The sequence below is a fragment of the Phyllostomus discolor genome, chromosome 4 (assembly GCF_004126475.2).
Source record: "Phyllostomus discolor isolate MPI-MPIP mPhyDis1 chromosome 4, mPhyDis1.pri.v3, whole genome shotgun sequence".
Taxonomy (NCBI): Eukaryota; Metazoa; Chordata; class Mammalia; order Chiroptera; family Phyllostomidae; genus Phyllostomus; species Phyllostomus discolor.
In genome coordinates this window covers 22,938,753-22,955,292 of record NC_040906.2, presented here as the reverse complement: position 1 = coordinate 22,955,292, position 16,540 = coordinate 22,938,753, and the positions used below count along the sequence as shown (strand labels likewise).

At 40.5% G+C, this 16,540-nt stretch overlaps 1 long non-coding RNA gene, 1 other non-coding gene and 1 pseudogene across 5 annotated transcripts; 1 reads left to right on the top strand and 2 right to left on the bottom strand.

The window, feature by feature from the left end:
• The first annotated feature begins 797 nt into the window (after nt 1–797).
• On the top strand, nt 798–11,085 carry LOC118500012. Of its 4 annotated transcripts, none has more exons than XR_004902534.1 (6): nt 798–2,506; nt 3,744–3,838; nt 6,450–7,557; nt 8,312–8,456; nt 8,845–9,330; nt 9,623–11,085. It is a non-coding gene; the product is annotated as an uncharacterized LOC118500012 (long non-coding RNA). The 4 variants fall into 4 exon arrangements; XR_004902533.1 differs by lacking the exon at nt 8,312–8,456 and having other exon boundaries at nt 799–1,967; nt 2,311–2,506; nt 6,450–8,097; XR_004902535.1 differs by lacking the exon at nt 8,312–8,456.
• On the bottom strand, nt 7,246–7,375 carry LOC114495892. Its single transcript, XR_003684552.1, has one exon. It is a non-coding gene; the product is annotated as a small nucleolar RNA SNORA11 (small nucleolar RNA).
• A 1,133-nt stretch (nt 11,086–12,218) lies between the features above and the next one.
• On the bottom strand, nt 12,219–13,744 carry LOC118499933 (annotated as a pseudogene).
• Between the last annotated feature and the right edge of the window lie 2,796 nt (nt 13,745–16,540).

The following is a 16,540-nucleotide window of genomic DNA, read 5'->3' as shown; positions in this document are numbered from 1 at the left end:
TCTGCTCTGGGGAGCAGTGGCTTTCAGTCACTTCCCCTGCTACTTATAAGCAAATCAGACCCTTCTGGTGTGGATTCCTTGGTGGGTGCTTTTATGTATGTTCTAGGACCCTGTGGGTCTCTCCAACAAACTTTCCTGTGAGGCTAGGAGTTTCTCCTGCTGCCACAACCCCCACAGAATTTTATATCCAGAGGTTTTTAGGCTTTTGTTTCCTGTGCTGGAACCCTGGGTTGTGTGGTCCGTCTCTCTCCCCAGTTGTTCCTCCTGGTTTATCTACCCACCAATGTGGGATGGCCCCATCTGCTAGCCACCACCATGTCTTGTGTCCTTGCCACCCCTTCTACCAATTTGGGAATGTTTCTTGAACTCCTTGGTTGTCAGACTTCCATACAGCTCAATTTTCCGGCAGTTTCTGGTTGATTTTTGTTTTTAACTTGGTTGGTATTCTTCTTTTGGTTGTACAAGGAAGTGAAGTGTATCTACCTATACCTCCATCTTGGCCCGACATGATCTTGTATATAGAAAGTTCTGAGGTCTCTCTCTCTCTCCCCTCTTCCTTCCCTCTTTTTCTCCCTCCCTCTCTCCCCCTTACCTCCCTCTCTTTCTCTCTCTCTTTCTCTCTCTCCCTCTCTCTCTCACACACACACTATTAACTAATAAACAAGTTCAGCAAGTTTGCAGGATACAAAGTTAGTATACAAAAGCCGATTGTATTTCTATACACTAGTGAACAATCCAAAATGAAATTAATAAAACTATTTTTTTACAACACCAAAAGTAAAATATTTGGGGGTAAATTTAATGAAAGAAGTGCATAATTTGTACAATAAAAGCTGCAAAATAGTATTGAAAGAAATTAGAAATCTAAGTAAATAACTAGATAACCCATCTTTGTGGCTCACAATGAAAAACTTCAACGCACACTGAAATATATTTTATTTTGCCTCATAGTATGTGCCAAGTATAAGTAACTTAAATAGAAGTTTGCTTAATGAATGTTTACCCACCACTAAGTATAACACCTTCTGATACACATGTGTTTATTCTGTTTTATTTAATTTTTGTGAATTCTGGTTGTGACTCAATAAACTGATTTTTATGAGCCACTAAAGGGCCTCCAAAAGTGGGTCTCTTAGTCCATTTGCTGTCAGAAAGTACGGGTTCAACTTTTGTTTTAGGAAAAAAAATTTTTGGAAAAATTATCGAAAACAAATGTATACATGTTTATTAACGTCTTTGTGGGAAATCATCTGCTGGTATAGTGTATGCTAGACAAGTGAATCAAATAATCTAGGCCTAAAGATAAATAATAGGGAAATGTCTCTGAACAGAGATAGGGTGCTATGGGGCTACTCGCTTATTGAGATGGAGGAGAAATCAAATGGAGGGTGAAAATGGAGGGCGAAGGAGGGTGAAAAAGAAGCACGCTGAGAGGAGACTTAAGGAGTAATTCCAAGGAAAGCTGTATGCCAAAGTTGGGGTAACCTCATTACCTTCCTCGTGCTGCTGGAGTTGGCACTCTGGTTTTGTAATGCAGTGTCCTGTCACAATGAATTAGACTGAAGTTTGCTTTGGAGGGATGCTGACCCAATCATATTTTGTCTTGCTGACATCTTGGGCAGAGCTAATAAATACCTCCCTTTTTTATGACTCAGCTCAACCAAAGAAATAATACCGCAATAATAACATCATCATTTTACAATGGAAGTCTAACTGGAGTATGAACAAAAAGTGCTGTTGACCAAGGGCCTCTAGCCACTGCGTATTCTTATTTGAAAATCTGACCCAATTATCTGACAGCCAAAGAGAAATATCTTCCATTTTGTCATTATTTGTTCACAGTTATGCCATCTGGCTCATTTAACCAGGAGAAAACTTGGCAGCCACATTCAACCAGAATGACTATCAGTTATCAAAACATCTTATTTTCTCTTTGCCAAGAACAAAGTGACAACTGATTTCAAAGTGTAAGTACTTATCATGTAAAGCAAATGACTTGGGGTAGGGGTGGTATTTTTAAGAAAATAGTGTTCAGAGGACATTTTGGTGCCACCAGATATCTCAAACTATGTTTTAAAGTATAACCTAATTTATATTTCTTTGTGTTTGTCTCTGAATTTTCACTGTAATTTAAAAAATACTTTTGGAGCTACTGCTGTGTGAAATGGAATGATCCAAGCACTAAAGTATACCAAGCAGTATCAGTCAGGGAAGCAACTCTGTCTAAGAAAGAAAATGTCAGATTTCGGTGGTTTAACCCAGTGGAAGCTAAGTTCACGCTTACTTACCATCTCAGCTATTCTGTTCTAGGTCAGCAGGCAACTCTGTTCCACCTGGTCATCCAGAGATTTGCCTCCTTCCATCTTGGGTTCCTGCCGTGCTCTCTTGCTTGGCGGAATCTTCTTCCTCAAGCTGCAAAAGAAGTAGAAGAGTGAAGAAAGCAATGCATGCTTCTTAGAATGCCCAGACCAGAGGTGACACCCATCACTTCCACTTACATGCCACCGTAAGAACAAGTTACTTGGGCACACCTGGGTATATGACATATTGCTGGCCTATGCAGTCCCTGACAGGGTAGTAATTTCCTGCAACAACTTGACACTCGGGGAAGGAGAGGAACAAGCTTGAGGTCTCTGTCATTCATATTGTGTAAGGTGTGTAGCTTCTACCTCCAGAGAACCTTTGTCAGAGTCGAGAAACAAGTTCACAGGAGAGAAATATTATGCGGGAGGTGGCATTCAAGATGATCCTCAATTGACAGAACTGCCAGGCAGCTTGGTAAAAAGGGCTTTCCAGATGACCTGAGGGCACTAACCGAGCAGGGGGTTAGGGAGGGAAGCGAGTAACTTGAAAACTCGTTTTCCTGGAACAAAACTTTGCATAAGGGAGAGATCAAGCTTCCAACCGTTGGCTAGGTCAATGTTATATAAGGCCTTGAATGTCAGAAGAAAGAGTTTGAATTCCATGCCTCCATTATCATGATTGTCATGCATTCTTAACACAAGGCCCCGGAACAATGATAGCATTAATCACTGACGAGTAACAGAGAAGACATTCAGTATGAAGGGATTTCATTTTTCTAATGGCAACAATAATGACAGCATCATATTGCATTCATAGGCTGTAATAGATTCCAAACTTTTGCATTCATTTCCCGTATGTCTTGATATTTACGAACACAGTCCAAACATTTCCACTTCACTCTTGCTCCTTCTTGAGGACGTATCTCACATAGTTATCTAGAGATGCCAGGGGTAGCTGTGCAGGCTGCCACCACAAGCCAGCAGGGCCTCCTCTCAGGAGGGCCAAAGGCCCTCCCAGGGCTCTGAACTTTGAATACTGACGCCAAACACTGCACATCCTGCAAATGTGATTCCCCTCCTTCTTCGACAGACCATGTAGCCACAATATGAGGGTCAACAATGGCATGTGACTCCTACCAGAAATTTAACAGGCATAAATATTTGTTGAAAAAGATTCGGGTGCAAAGGGACAGGAAGGGCATACATAGTGCTGGGAGGCTTAGGAAGGTAGTAACTGGACTGGAAATTAAACTTTTTCTGAAGGTTTAGATTTCTCACTCCACTGTTCTGTGAATTGTGACTTTGATGTATGTCCCTTCAAATCATTGGTGGCTTTAAAATATAGCAGGTAGAACATTTAAGAAATTCTGGTTGCAGGTGAGGTCTGACTGTTTGCATTGTGCTGATATATCGATGTATTTGTCTTCCCTCTTGGAACAGAGCAGGAAAGAAAGAAACAAACACATTACAGAGAGATGCTGCCGTCCTCTCTTCCACAGAAGTCTTACTTGAGGCTCTTGGACCCACCTTACCTGGTACCTTCTTACTTTTTCTGTTCCATTTAATGTAATGCAGTTTTGCAAAACTGTTTTCAAGCCATTGTTACCTTGGTTTAAAGTAGTCTAGATAGGCATGTTACAAACTAGAGTTCATATATACAGAGCTCTTCATACATTATATTTAATCTTATTTGCTTCATAAAACAAAAATTGTAAGTAATGATTTTCACAATTAATTTTTTAAAATAAATTCATATTCAAAACCATTTCCCACTATAAAATTGACAAAATTTTTAAAAGATAATATTTAAAGTTGGGGAGGATATTGTGAGAGGAACAATGTCATTTACTGATACTGTTAATTTAAATACGAATAGACTTTCTGAAAAACAATTTGTCAGTCAAGGGTTTTACATATCTGTGCTATTTGTCTTGGTTACATACACACACAAGCAGATCCAAGGAGACACTCTTCCCTCCAAAAACCTGAAGTGTTAATGGTAGTTTTTACTTTGGAATTATGTATATTTTATAAATTTTTTTCTCAGTGAGGAAGTATTGCTTTTATGATTATGGTACAAATACTTTCTACTAATTAAGAATATTTGTTAAAATGTTTAATAAAATAAGAAAATATAAGATTCAGTGAGAGACATACCTACCATCTTTTATAAAGAATATAATAATATCAACTAATTATATATGTACATGTGTATATACATATATAACCATTCTCTTAATAAATACATCTGTTTTCTAAGGCCTAGAATGAGGTTACAAGTGAACTAAGTCTAAACCCGTGTCTACTAATAAGTGTTAGGCTTATCAGAGTATGAATTATGGATTTTTAAAATTTATTTAATTTTATTGTTTATGCTGTTATAGTTGTTCCTGTTTTTACTCCCTTTCCCTACCTCCTCCCAGCCCCTCCGTCTCCCCTCCCCAAGTCTATGAGTTGAATTATGGGTTATTTTAACTTTCCTGTTTATTTAACTTTCAATTTGAACACTGAGCTTTATTGCTTTTACATTTAGGGAGAAAAACCTACTTAAAAACCAAATAGAAGAATGTCTCTGCAGAGCCTGATTGTATCGTTCTATTCACTGCAGTTTGTAAATCATGTCAAGTTGTCAGCTTCCTCGTTTGTAAATGAAGGGGATTAGACTAGATATCCTCTAAGGTATCTCCCAGGTATAAATGACAAGCCTATGAACCATATAGCTGGTACCTAATAAATAATTATCAAAACAATGGACCACATCCATTGTAAATTTTATAGTGTCATGATACAATAATGAAAGTGTGGCCTTAGCATTAAAAAAATCTTGGTTAATATCCCGGTTGGGTCTTGTTTTCCTCATGTGGAAAGTGGGAGCAATAACCCTTCTCTCAAAGGACCTGAAAGAGGATTGAATTGCGATAACAAATCTGAAGGCCGTCACATGTTGGCTGGCATGGAGTATATGCTTGATAAACGATAGTTTTCCCAGTGCCCCAAGACTTGATCGGGGTATTTGCTTGGCTGCACTGGACCACTGGTTTGCAGTCTTTGAGGCTAAACTCTCATTTGAAATGCTGCAGGTAGAAGTATTACATGACCTTTGTGAGGACTAAGCCATTGCAGCTTTGGGAAGTTGAGATGGGTTCAGGGTTCTCTAGACTGCTGAGAGAACCAGGCCACACAGGGAGTCGGAGCAGGGCACGGAGGAATAGCCTGAGTGATTGTTTTCCCTTCGTGCCTGCTCGCTCACCTGCCCACCAGACTTTCTTCCTCCTCCCCTCCCTTCCTTCAGAAGATATTTAACAATACAGATTATGTGGCAGTCAGTCTCTGTGTTTGGCATCGGAATTTGAATATTCAATAAGGCATTGGGTATGATCTGAATGAGCTTGTGGTCTTGTGCGAGAGGCAGATGATAACAAAAATCACAAACTGACGTGATGAGCCCTGCACACAGGATGGATGGATGGTGTAAAAGAGGGAGAACTCCAATCCGTTTGTAGTGGGCTAAAGGACATAGTGAGAGAAGGCTTTTCAAAGGTATTTTTTTTTTTCTGGCAAAAGCAGATTTTTCTCCGGCAGGCAGGGTGTGTCTGGGGTAGGAAGGGAAGCACCTGTCAGGAACAACACATGCAGATGTAATAGCGTGGCTGCTCCGTTAGGGAACCTCATGGAACTGAGCTTGCCAAAGAGAAGTGTGTAAGGGAAGCAGAGGAGGGAAATGAGGCTTACGACCAGATCTTGAAGGGTGTGGACCATGCTTAAGAATGATAAACAGCAGCTCAGCGACAGAATAACAAAAACCCATCTGAGAAATGAAAATGGACCCAAATAGACATTTCTCCAAAGAAGACATACATGTGGCCGGCAAACATGAAAAGGAGCTCTGTTTCATGAATCGCCCAGGTGTGGCCAGTGTAAAATAATAATGATAATAATAATGATGAGAATGTTTTGGTGAGGATGTGGAAAATTTGGAGTCCTTGTGCAGCCACTATAGAGAACTGTGTAGCAATTCCTCAAGAAATTAAAAATAGAATTTCCATATGATCCAGCAATTCCACTTCTTGGTATTTATCCAAAGAATTGAAAGCAGGCCTTTTTTGGTATTGTCACCTGATGACATTTTTTTCCATTGCTTTTTAGCAAGGAAGGGAGAGAGAACATTGAGGGAGGCAGCATTGAGCGGTGGCCTCCCATAGGCACCAGGATCGGGGCACCCAGGGAATGAACCCACAACCCAGCTATGTTACCTTCACCGGGAATCCAGCAGGCAACTTCCAGTTACGGGACGACTCTCTGAACCGCTGAGCCGCACTGGCTAGGGCAAAAGCAGGTCATGAAGAGGTGTTTGCATACCTATGATATTAGCAGCATTGTTCGTAATAGCCAAGTATAGAAGCAACCCAGATGTCCCTTAATGGATGAATGGCCAAGAAAAATGTGGTAAATACATACAATGGGATATTATTCAGTCTTGAAGGGAAGGAAATACTGTCACATGCCACAACACTGATAAATCTTGAGGACATTATGCTAGGTGAGATAAGCCAGTCACAAGAGGACAGACACACTGCGTGATTCCACCTATGCGGTATCTAAACTTGTCAAACTCACAGAAACAAGAAACACAGTAAAATGGAGGATGGGGGAAATGGGGAATGGTTTCGTGGATATAGAGTTTTGGTTTTGCAAGATGAGAAAGTTCCAAATAACTGTTTCCCAACAGTGGGCATATAGTTACCACTAATGTACTATACCTTAAAAATGGTCAAGATGGTGAAATTTCATGTTATTTTTTTTTTAATTTTTTTTTTTTACCACAACAAAAAAAGAATTGAAGGCAGTGGGCATTTAAAGCTGGGAGGGACGTGGCCACACCTGCATTTTTATTTGTTTGTTTGTTTATTTATTTATTTATTTATTTTATTTTTTATTTTTCACATGTAGGGTGTTTGTTCATAGGAAGGGCACGAGTTCTGTGCCCCTCGACACAACGACCCCAAACTCTGGTTGGGTGTGTCGTGCACCGAGGAGCTGTCTCTGCAGTCCCCCTGCTCCGAGCACGCCCGCACACCTGCATTGTAGACAGCAGCCTCCGCGTTTCACGGACTGGTGGACTGGCGCTGGGACAGACTGGAGCTGTCCAGAGCAGCTGGAGGGCCTGCGAGCGTCTGACCTGGGTTGGTGTGGGTGTGACAGGAAGGAGATGAACCAGCACCGAGGAGTGCAGGCGCGGCTCTTTATTCCCGAGGTGTGTAACTGTGGACACTGTCCCCCTGGACAACTCTTGTCATTTTCCAGTTTGGCCTGTGGTTAATATTGCCCAGAGAGGTCATTTGATTCAATGGGACTCCCAGACAGGAATTCACATTGACTGCTTGTGACTGTGACTCTGTAGGACTCTGGGGGTTCTCTGCCCCTCCTCTTCTCCCTCCCACTCGTTTATTTATTTATTTTTTTCTTCTTTTTTTAACAGTAGCACTGATTCCCTTGAATACTGTCATTCATATTCAAATTCTTCTAAAGCCAATTAGAGAAAGTCCTGACTCAGGGAATATCTCTAGAAATTCAGTAACTTTCTATTTATCTTTCTTTTATCTCCATTCCATGGAATTTCCCAGCAATGATATCATTCTCCAGCAATGCATCCTGGGCGAAACCTTTTTGAATCTCCACATTTGAGAGAAACTGTTGTAGTGAATGCTTTCTTTTGTATAAATGCCATTAACATGTGACTTCTGGACAGTGTGTCATAAGTGGGTGAAAAGGACAAGGCTACTCTGAAATTCAGGTGCTGGGGTCAGATAGGGTACTTTCACGTGAGGGGTTTTGTCAGGCATACCATGCTCTCGGCACAATTCAAATTTTGACTCACCAAAGTAACATAGTTCTGTAATAGGTTGCAAAGTGGGGGTCCCTCAATTGGGGAAGAAGGAAGTGGACTGAACGAAATTTAAGGTACATTGCATAACCATGGCAAGTTAATAGCTGTGCTGCCGCCCCAGGCTAAAGGATACCCAACTTTGGGAACATTCAGGGACTCGTGACATAGCTGGGGGAGCTTATATAGTATCTGCACAAGAGGCAGGAGCTGGGTGCCCCTGCATCACAGTAACTCTTGCCCTGACTAAAGATGGCAGCCCAAAGAAGGTACAAGATATGGGGGAACTGGCAAAAGTAGCTCATCATAGGAAGGGCCAGATATGAGGTCATGTAGGAAGTTCCAGGCCAAGCGTTTAAAATAAGGGGGTCTGAAAGACAAGGGGATTCCGCTATGAGGCCTGGTGTAGTAAGGAAGAAGCAGATCCCACCATGCAGGCAGTTGTAGTGAGGGTTCAGACACACAGTCTGTAGTGGAGTAGAGGCCATTCGGGCAGAGAGAGGAGGAAGCAGCCATGCAGAAGGAAAGGGTGTAAGGAGAGAGCTCATGAGGCTGCGTGGGCCCCGGTAGAGCTGATGGAGCTATGCGGGGACCTGCCTGACCAAGCACAGATCCATGGGAGGTGCTTGGAGCCAAACCGGGACTGCTGCGCTACAGGGTTCTTCTATGAAGGAGTGCCGAGAAGTCACTCTCTTGGGACATGTGCCTCCCTAGACCCCACCATGACCCAGTGTAACATGGCGCATGTTTCCCTGAACCACTCCATGGAGGCAGAGAACAATGCACCCCAGATCCTGAAGGAGAGAGTTGCTGCAAGACGATGGGGACTCTGAAACCCACGAGAGCACCTTCCAGAGGGGATGAAGACCCGTTTGCACGGCCGGCTTAAGCACAGATAAGGACATGGGGAACTTCTGGGCATGGTTCTGGCTTGTAGTCGGGAGGGGAGCAAGGGAGGTGAGTAAGATGTTTCCTTACTATCGGTCACTTAAAAAAGAAACAAAAAAGGAAATATAGTCTGTTTTTCAGAAGGACTTGGGAATGATACCAAAAGTTGAAATTTGATGGCACACACACAAAAGGAATTTCCATGAAGAAATCAGAGATCGTGGTATGAAAGGTCTTTTGAGAGCCACCAGCAAGGTGTGTTTTACCTTTAGTTGGCATTTCTTCATAGCCAAGGTGGACAGGCATGCCAGAGATGACAACAGAAAGACATTTCCTGGGGTGGTGGGGGAGGGGAGGAGTGGCAAAGAAGAAAAGCAAGTTTTGAATTTATTTTGTTTAATGCATTAAAGAAATATTGGTAAGCTGATAAAGGTCTATATCTATGAGCCTATATAGACTTTATTCGGATAACATTTCTTTGATGTTCTCTGATGCTGTGGTGATATTCTGGTCTGTAGATAATTAACCCTTGCACTCTACCTGTCAGAGTCCTCCAGCCCTGCCTCGGTGGAGCTGCTGGCCTGGGTACAGAGGAAGGAGCAGCATCAGGAGCTCCTCAGCACGACTGCAGAACTGGTATGGAGTGAGGCAGGAGTCAACACTCGGACAAGACAACAATGCAAGAGATGTTGCAAAGCAGTATGGGATCAAAGGTGCGGCTGGAAGTGGTCCCTCCTCTGAATTTCCAGAGCACTGTCTCTGTGTCTGTAGGGCCCCTTCCTCTTTCTTTGCGATGTTGCTGGAGTTCTCTCTTTTCCCACTGCTAGAGCGTGAACAACTCCAGGGCAAGCTAAGCTCCAGGTCTGACACATCTTTGGTCTCCCACACATGGGCTTGCCTAGGATTGCTGCAAGCAAACATTTGTTGTTTGAAGAAAATGAGGGACCCAAAGAATAAGTTTGGGTGTAAAGAGGATGGAGGAGGGGGGGTTTGTGTGAAGATTCTCACATGGGACAAAAATAGATTTAATCAATAAATGTCTGAAGCAGACATTGTTTTTGACCTCTGTAGCTTCCATGTATCCTTCCTGTGGGAGAATGCCTCGATTTTCTTTTGGGTTGCTGCTGCTCCCTGTTGTGTGTCCTTGGTGAACTGTGGTCGGGGTGGCCTGACCCCCGTGGCCAGCCAGTCACGCTTCCATAGAGACGGGACTCAGGCAGAACAAGGACAGAAGGGGCCAGTGATTGTCCCACTGACAGGTTGTCCACCAAACCACACCAGTCAGGGCATATATTTCCTTGACTTTATTTAAAATGCAATGAATTTTATTGCATTTGTTAAGTACATGCTTTTTCTTCATGTTGGGTGTCCTTCAATGTCTTCTGTGTACTCATGTATAAACATTTTAGTGTTTTCTTATCTTTTTGTGGGTTCTTTGTATAAAGTGATAGTAATCTGCTATTATATTTGTTGGAAACATCTTTCTAGTGGTTTGGGCTTTTACAAATATTCATTCCTATATTGGAAACATAAAGAAACATTAAGAGAATGATATATGAAACACTTTGAATCTATATCCAGCTTTTTCAGATAACATTTTGCCATAATTTCAAAAAATTTTTAAGAAAAAATGACAAATTACAAAAATATATATAATCTTCATGATACTGATTTTTTTTTTGGAAATTTGTTGAGACTTATTTTGTGACCTTTGTGTGGTCATTTTTTTTTATAGTTGTTTCATATGTTTGTGAAAAGGAGAATCATTCTCTTTGCCATTTGCAGGGTTCTCTGTATCCCTACTAAATTAAAGTTTTATTTTATAAATATTCTATATCTTTCCTAAGTTTTTTGTCTTCTTGGTCTAATGGTTTCTGGTAACTGTGTTAAAAACCTCCAACCACAACTGTGGATTTGTATTTCTTTGTCGTTCTGTTTTTGCTTCATATATATTTGTTGCTTTATATGTCATGTAACTTTATATATTTTGTAACAGTGTTGTTGTATACACACACATTTGTGATGGTATATGATTTTTTCCCCTCTTGATTATTATGTAGCAGGCCTTGTTATCCATGTTTTTGCTTCACTTTCTATTTATCTAATTTAATAACTGCTGTACTGGCTTTTTTCTCCTATTTCCTCTTTTCTATTTGTCTTCTATCCATCTTTTTAAACACTTCCTTTCTGATTCTTTTTTTCTTTTGAATTTTATATGGCTTTGTTTTAGGCATAATTGGGTGGTTTTTCACCTTGGCTGCACATTGAAAACCACCTGGGAAGTTTTTAAAACTCCTTCCTGCTCCCTGTCCCTGCACGTTGCCCACCCACACAAAGAACTGAGGGTGGGATTACGTGGGGCCTGAGCACAGTATTATTTTCTCCATGGTGGCAGGAAAACACATAATATAAAATCTTCCATCTTTGACATTATTGAGTATATTTCAGTGTGTTCGTTGTGTTCACATTGCCGTGTGTTGGATCTCCACTTTGTTTGCACCAGTCCTGTGCTGGTGAGCACTCCATCTGCCCCAGTCTGCAGGTGACTACAGATTCTTGGTCGTCTCTTTGCTGTGTGAAAACAGTTTCATTTTTGTAGCCACATTGCAGAAGTTGAGCAGCGCAGAGATCTGTTTTCTCTCAGTACCCCGAAGACACCACTTCGCTGGCATCACTTTGTGGCATCTCACATTCCCGATGGGAAGACTGTGGCCTAATTGCACATAATCTATCTTTTATCTGTGATGGCATTTAATATTTTCTTGATGTTCTGAATTCACGCTGTAATGATTTTATTTTTTTATCCTTTTGGTATGTATAACACACTTTTTCTTAGAAACAACTACAATAGACTTTTTCTTTATTTGTACTTAAACTTATAAACCAGCCTGCCAAACTGGTACTGTTATTATCATACAGCAAAATACAAAACACCATTTATAAATGTTCAAGTGATAAACAAGTTAGGGGCTATGGTAAAACAGCAAAAGGGCAGAGGACATCATCGAAGCACAGGTTATAGCTTAACCTGTCACCTGCACTAAAGATTTTTAAAAACATGCTAGCACTTCATATGCTTATCTTTAACCCAATAATTCTTATATTTTGTGGTGTATATTTGTATTATAATTTTTATTTAAAACTTTCAATTACACTTTAAATTCAGTATTAGTTTGTATTAGTTTCAGGTACACAGCATAGTGGTTAGGTAATCACACACTTTACCAAGTGCTCCCCCTGATTACTTCCGGTACCCAGCTGGCACCATGTATCATTATTACAATATTATTGACTATATTTCCTATGCTGCACTTTACATCCCCATGACTATTTTGTAATTATCGGTTGAACTGAAGTTTTTAACAAGCTTCCCAGTCTCAGAACATGTGAATGTTCCTTCATCACACATCTTTGGACTTGCACTTGAGGTTAAAATTCTAGATCCTGGAGTTACCCAAAATAGTATTACATCTAGTTATTGATAGCCAGAGACATCTTTTATAATTAGTCGATAGCAGCAAGGCTACGAAAACCTCTTTGATTAGACTCCAGTCGTACCCTACCCCCACCCCACCCCTCTGAATTGGCCCAATAGGTATAATGAGAATCAGGATATCAAGGCAGGGATACACAGAAAGATCCTAGGAGAGGTAATACAGCCACTGCCAGAATTGAGATTGAATAGACCCATCATCACACATGAACACGCTGTCCAGGGAATAATCTGGGAATAAATCCATGGTTTGCTGGGAACTATAATACTTAGGGGTTAGCTGCATTCCTTCATTGCTCTCCCCAGCACTTTCCAAGGTGGCCTCCAAATCACAATAGCACAGTAGTGTAATTTTGTTGAAACTGGGTCTGGGGCTGCAGGGATTTCTCTCCATAACTGCAGAACTGATCGTTGTTCCAGGCCTGGTTGTTTCAAGTTTGGTTATTCAGGGCTTAGGAGCACCAGGTCTGACTGGTCCAGGAATGATAGTTCCACGTGGGCTGTCCCAGGAATGGTTGCTGCCAGATGGGTTATTGCAGGTCTGCTTACACCACGTCGAAAGCATTCACCAGGCATCCCTGGCGATAGGGAGGTACTCTGTAGTTGCTGAGCTCCGAGTCACATGGTTGCTATTCTTTGGCCCGTTGTATTTCTGCTGCCACTTACATTTCATTCTCTGGTTCTGGAACTAGGTCTGAATTTGTTGGATGGTTCTTGCATCGACTGCAGGCTGAGATATTTCTGTCTCTGAAGTCTTGTTGAGTACAATGAGCTGGGTCTGCGAGAAGATGGTTCTGATCTTCTGTGTCTTGACATGGACCTTCCCTTCCTTCTTCACTCTTCTCTCCAGGGCATTATTCCACAGGGACTGGCGGAAGACTCAGGGCTGTTCTGAGCAAGCAGATCCATGGAGGAAGGAGGAGGAGAGACAGCCTCCGTGTGGAGTGTCTCAGCAGATGCCATTTGCAAAAATGCACAGTTTTCTTCAGGCCCATAAATCTCAGGCATGGGTGAAGCCTCCCAAGAGTTAGATACTGCTGGGCAATGCAGGCTTTGGGGAGAAGCTGGATCCACAAATATGTTGCTTTGCAGTAGTAGCAGGTGCCAGACAGCCCAATCTAGCAAAACGCTGTGCAACACAGTTTTGATAGGAGGATTCAACTCTTTGTCTTCCTTTCATTTTCCTCTTCTGGAATCCTCCAAATCAATAATACTTCTTAATTGTTCTCTCATATTATGCTTTCATTTAGGGCCATAATCTGGGTAAATTCCTCTCTTCCAATTCAACAATCCTTTCGCAGAATATTTCTGGCCTAAAGTTCATTTGTTCAATTGATTTCTTTATTTTAATGTCCATACTTTTTATTTCTGTTTGTTTTTCTTTCAGATCCACCTGTTTCGTTATTGATTTTTTGCTTTATGCTTTCTTTTTCTTTTTTAATGGAAAGGTTATCTTCATTTATCTCTTTGAACATCATCAGCATGCTTATTTTCAATTTCTTGTCAGTTCTGTAAAATTTTTTTGTCTAGAGTGAACTCATGTTCCAACTGGGGAAGTGAGGTTAATCTCTTTCATTTATTTTAGTACTATTTCTGTTATTTTATTTATTTTTAAAAAGATTTTATTTATTTATTTCCAGAGAGAGGAGATGGGAGGGAAAAAGAGAAACATTGATATGAGAGAGATACATCTACTGGCTGCCTCTCATATGCCCCCAGCTGGGACCCAGCCTGCAACCCAGGCATGTGTCTCTACCGGGAATCGAACCGGTGACCTTTCTGTTCACAGGCTGGTACTCAATCCACTGAGCCACACCAGCCAAGGCTATTTTTGTTATTTTAATGTGGTTTTGGAATTTTGTTTTGCAGGGGGGTCATTTTTAGTAGGAAAGTTTTTAGTTTTTTATTTATTCCCCTTCTTTCCCTTTCCTCCTACATTCACACCTTCCTATTTGACAATATTGTTTATTCCACGCAGTACCCTGGGCCCCTAGTTCAGAACAGGCTGCACAGTAGTAGTTTGACGTTCCTGATGTACTGTGATATTGTCGAGATGGCAGAGACCTTCACTACACGAGGCTGTGTGACTCCTCCTTCGCAACATCTGCAGCTTCCTATGAGTCCATAGTTCTAAGCAATGAGTGAGCCAACTTTGGTTTTCAGTCTCATATGACTGGAAGGGGGAACTCCTGCCCTCATCCTTGTTTGTACAGTTCTCTGTATGATGAGTGCACTGTTAGTGTTTTTGTTTTATGTTGGTGTTTATACTTAAGCTTTTTGAATCCGATTAAGTCATTTTGATTTCCCCATTATAGGTCCTATTTATTATTGCTCTGTGTTTGAACCAGGCACAGGGATTGAAGGTGGGAGGGACATTTCATCTGAGCTGAAGCTGCTGCACTTGACCACACAACAGTTGTTTCCTTCTGCTTATGGTTCTTATGCAAAAGTTTGAGACGTGTGTGACCAGATATCGCTTCATTCCTCCTCTGCTTCCTCTTCACTCTTCTAACCCTATAGAACCGTCTCCTCCCGACACTGGGTAAATATTTACTTTTTCTGCTTTGTCAGAAGATCTTACCACTTTATTTTCATTTTTAGTTTTTAAATTTTCCTTAGGATACATTTTATTATAAAATACGAGATAAACTAAAATTTAATTCTGAGCTATGTCTTTTGTTTTATTAATTTACCTCACTAGTCATCTGCCAATATCATTGTTTTAATTACTACAGATTTCATATGTCTTAATATCAGGTAGAACCAGTCCCACTGCATTATTTTTTTATTAACTATTTTTAAAACTGAATCATAGTTGATATACTGTATTATATTAGATTCAGTTGTACAATATAGTGTGATGTTTTTATACGGTATGAAATGATTATCATGATAAGTCTAGTTACCATTGTCAGCATGCGCCATTACTAAAATATTATTGACTACATTCCCCCTGCTGTACATTATATCCCCAAGACTCATTTGTATCCTTTCCTTTTTCAAAATGTGTTTTATTATTTAAGTTTCTCTTAAGAAATTTTACCTCATTTTTCTCATTTAAAAATCACATTGGAGTTTTCATTAGTATTTGCATTGAACTGATATATTAATTTGAGGAAAATTTATAGGAATATAACATGCATTAATATGTCGTTTAAAGATTTTCCCATTAAGTTTCTTATTTTCTTATTGTAGGTCACATTCATTTTTATGTAATTCTAGCTTTTTAATGCTTTTTTTTTTCACTTTTCCATTATTTAAAAAAAATTACTTATGGCCCATGGGACAACTCTATCTTCTTACTACTTCGTAAGTTGGCTGGAATTAACATCTATTTTTTCTTGTTAGTGAAAGCATTTAAAGGTATGAATGTGCCTCTTTGGTTCTGAAGGAATTCCTTACCCTTTTCAAAACACTAGGATCTAGTTTAATTTGATATTATATTAAGCAATTTTTAGTTTTAAGTTCCAATTATAAAAGCAATAACCCTTACTTATAGGGAATGATAAAAACCCAAGAAAGAAGGGGAAATTCCAATTTGGAGAGTGGTGAGCAGGCTGCTTTCTGGATGCCTTTTGAAAAAATGTGCCTTGAGGAACTTTTGACGAGTGGAATTAGGGAGAGAGGAGAGATAGCAGAGCATTCCAAAGGTGGGGGTGGTGTGAAAATAAAAATACTGGACATGGTTCATGGGGTATTACTGGGTACGTGGACTAAAGATGGAAACAGATGAGGCCAGAGTGAGTTGGGATGAGATTTTGAAGGTCATGAATTTTAGGCTGAAGAACTTGGCATTTATATTCTGCAGGAAGTGAAAATCCAAGTTTCACATTTGTCCTTAAAAACATCAACTTGAGGAACAGCACATAGAAGCACAATGTTACATTTGAGACTCACTGTTTGTTCATTTCCTGTGAGACATTTTTGAATATAAAATGGGAGGAAAGACTCGTATTTAAGTTCCTTCCTGAT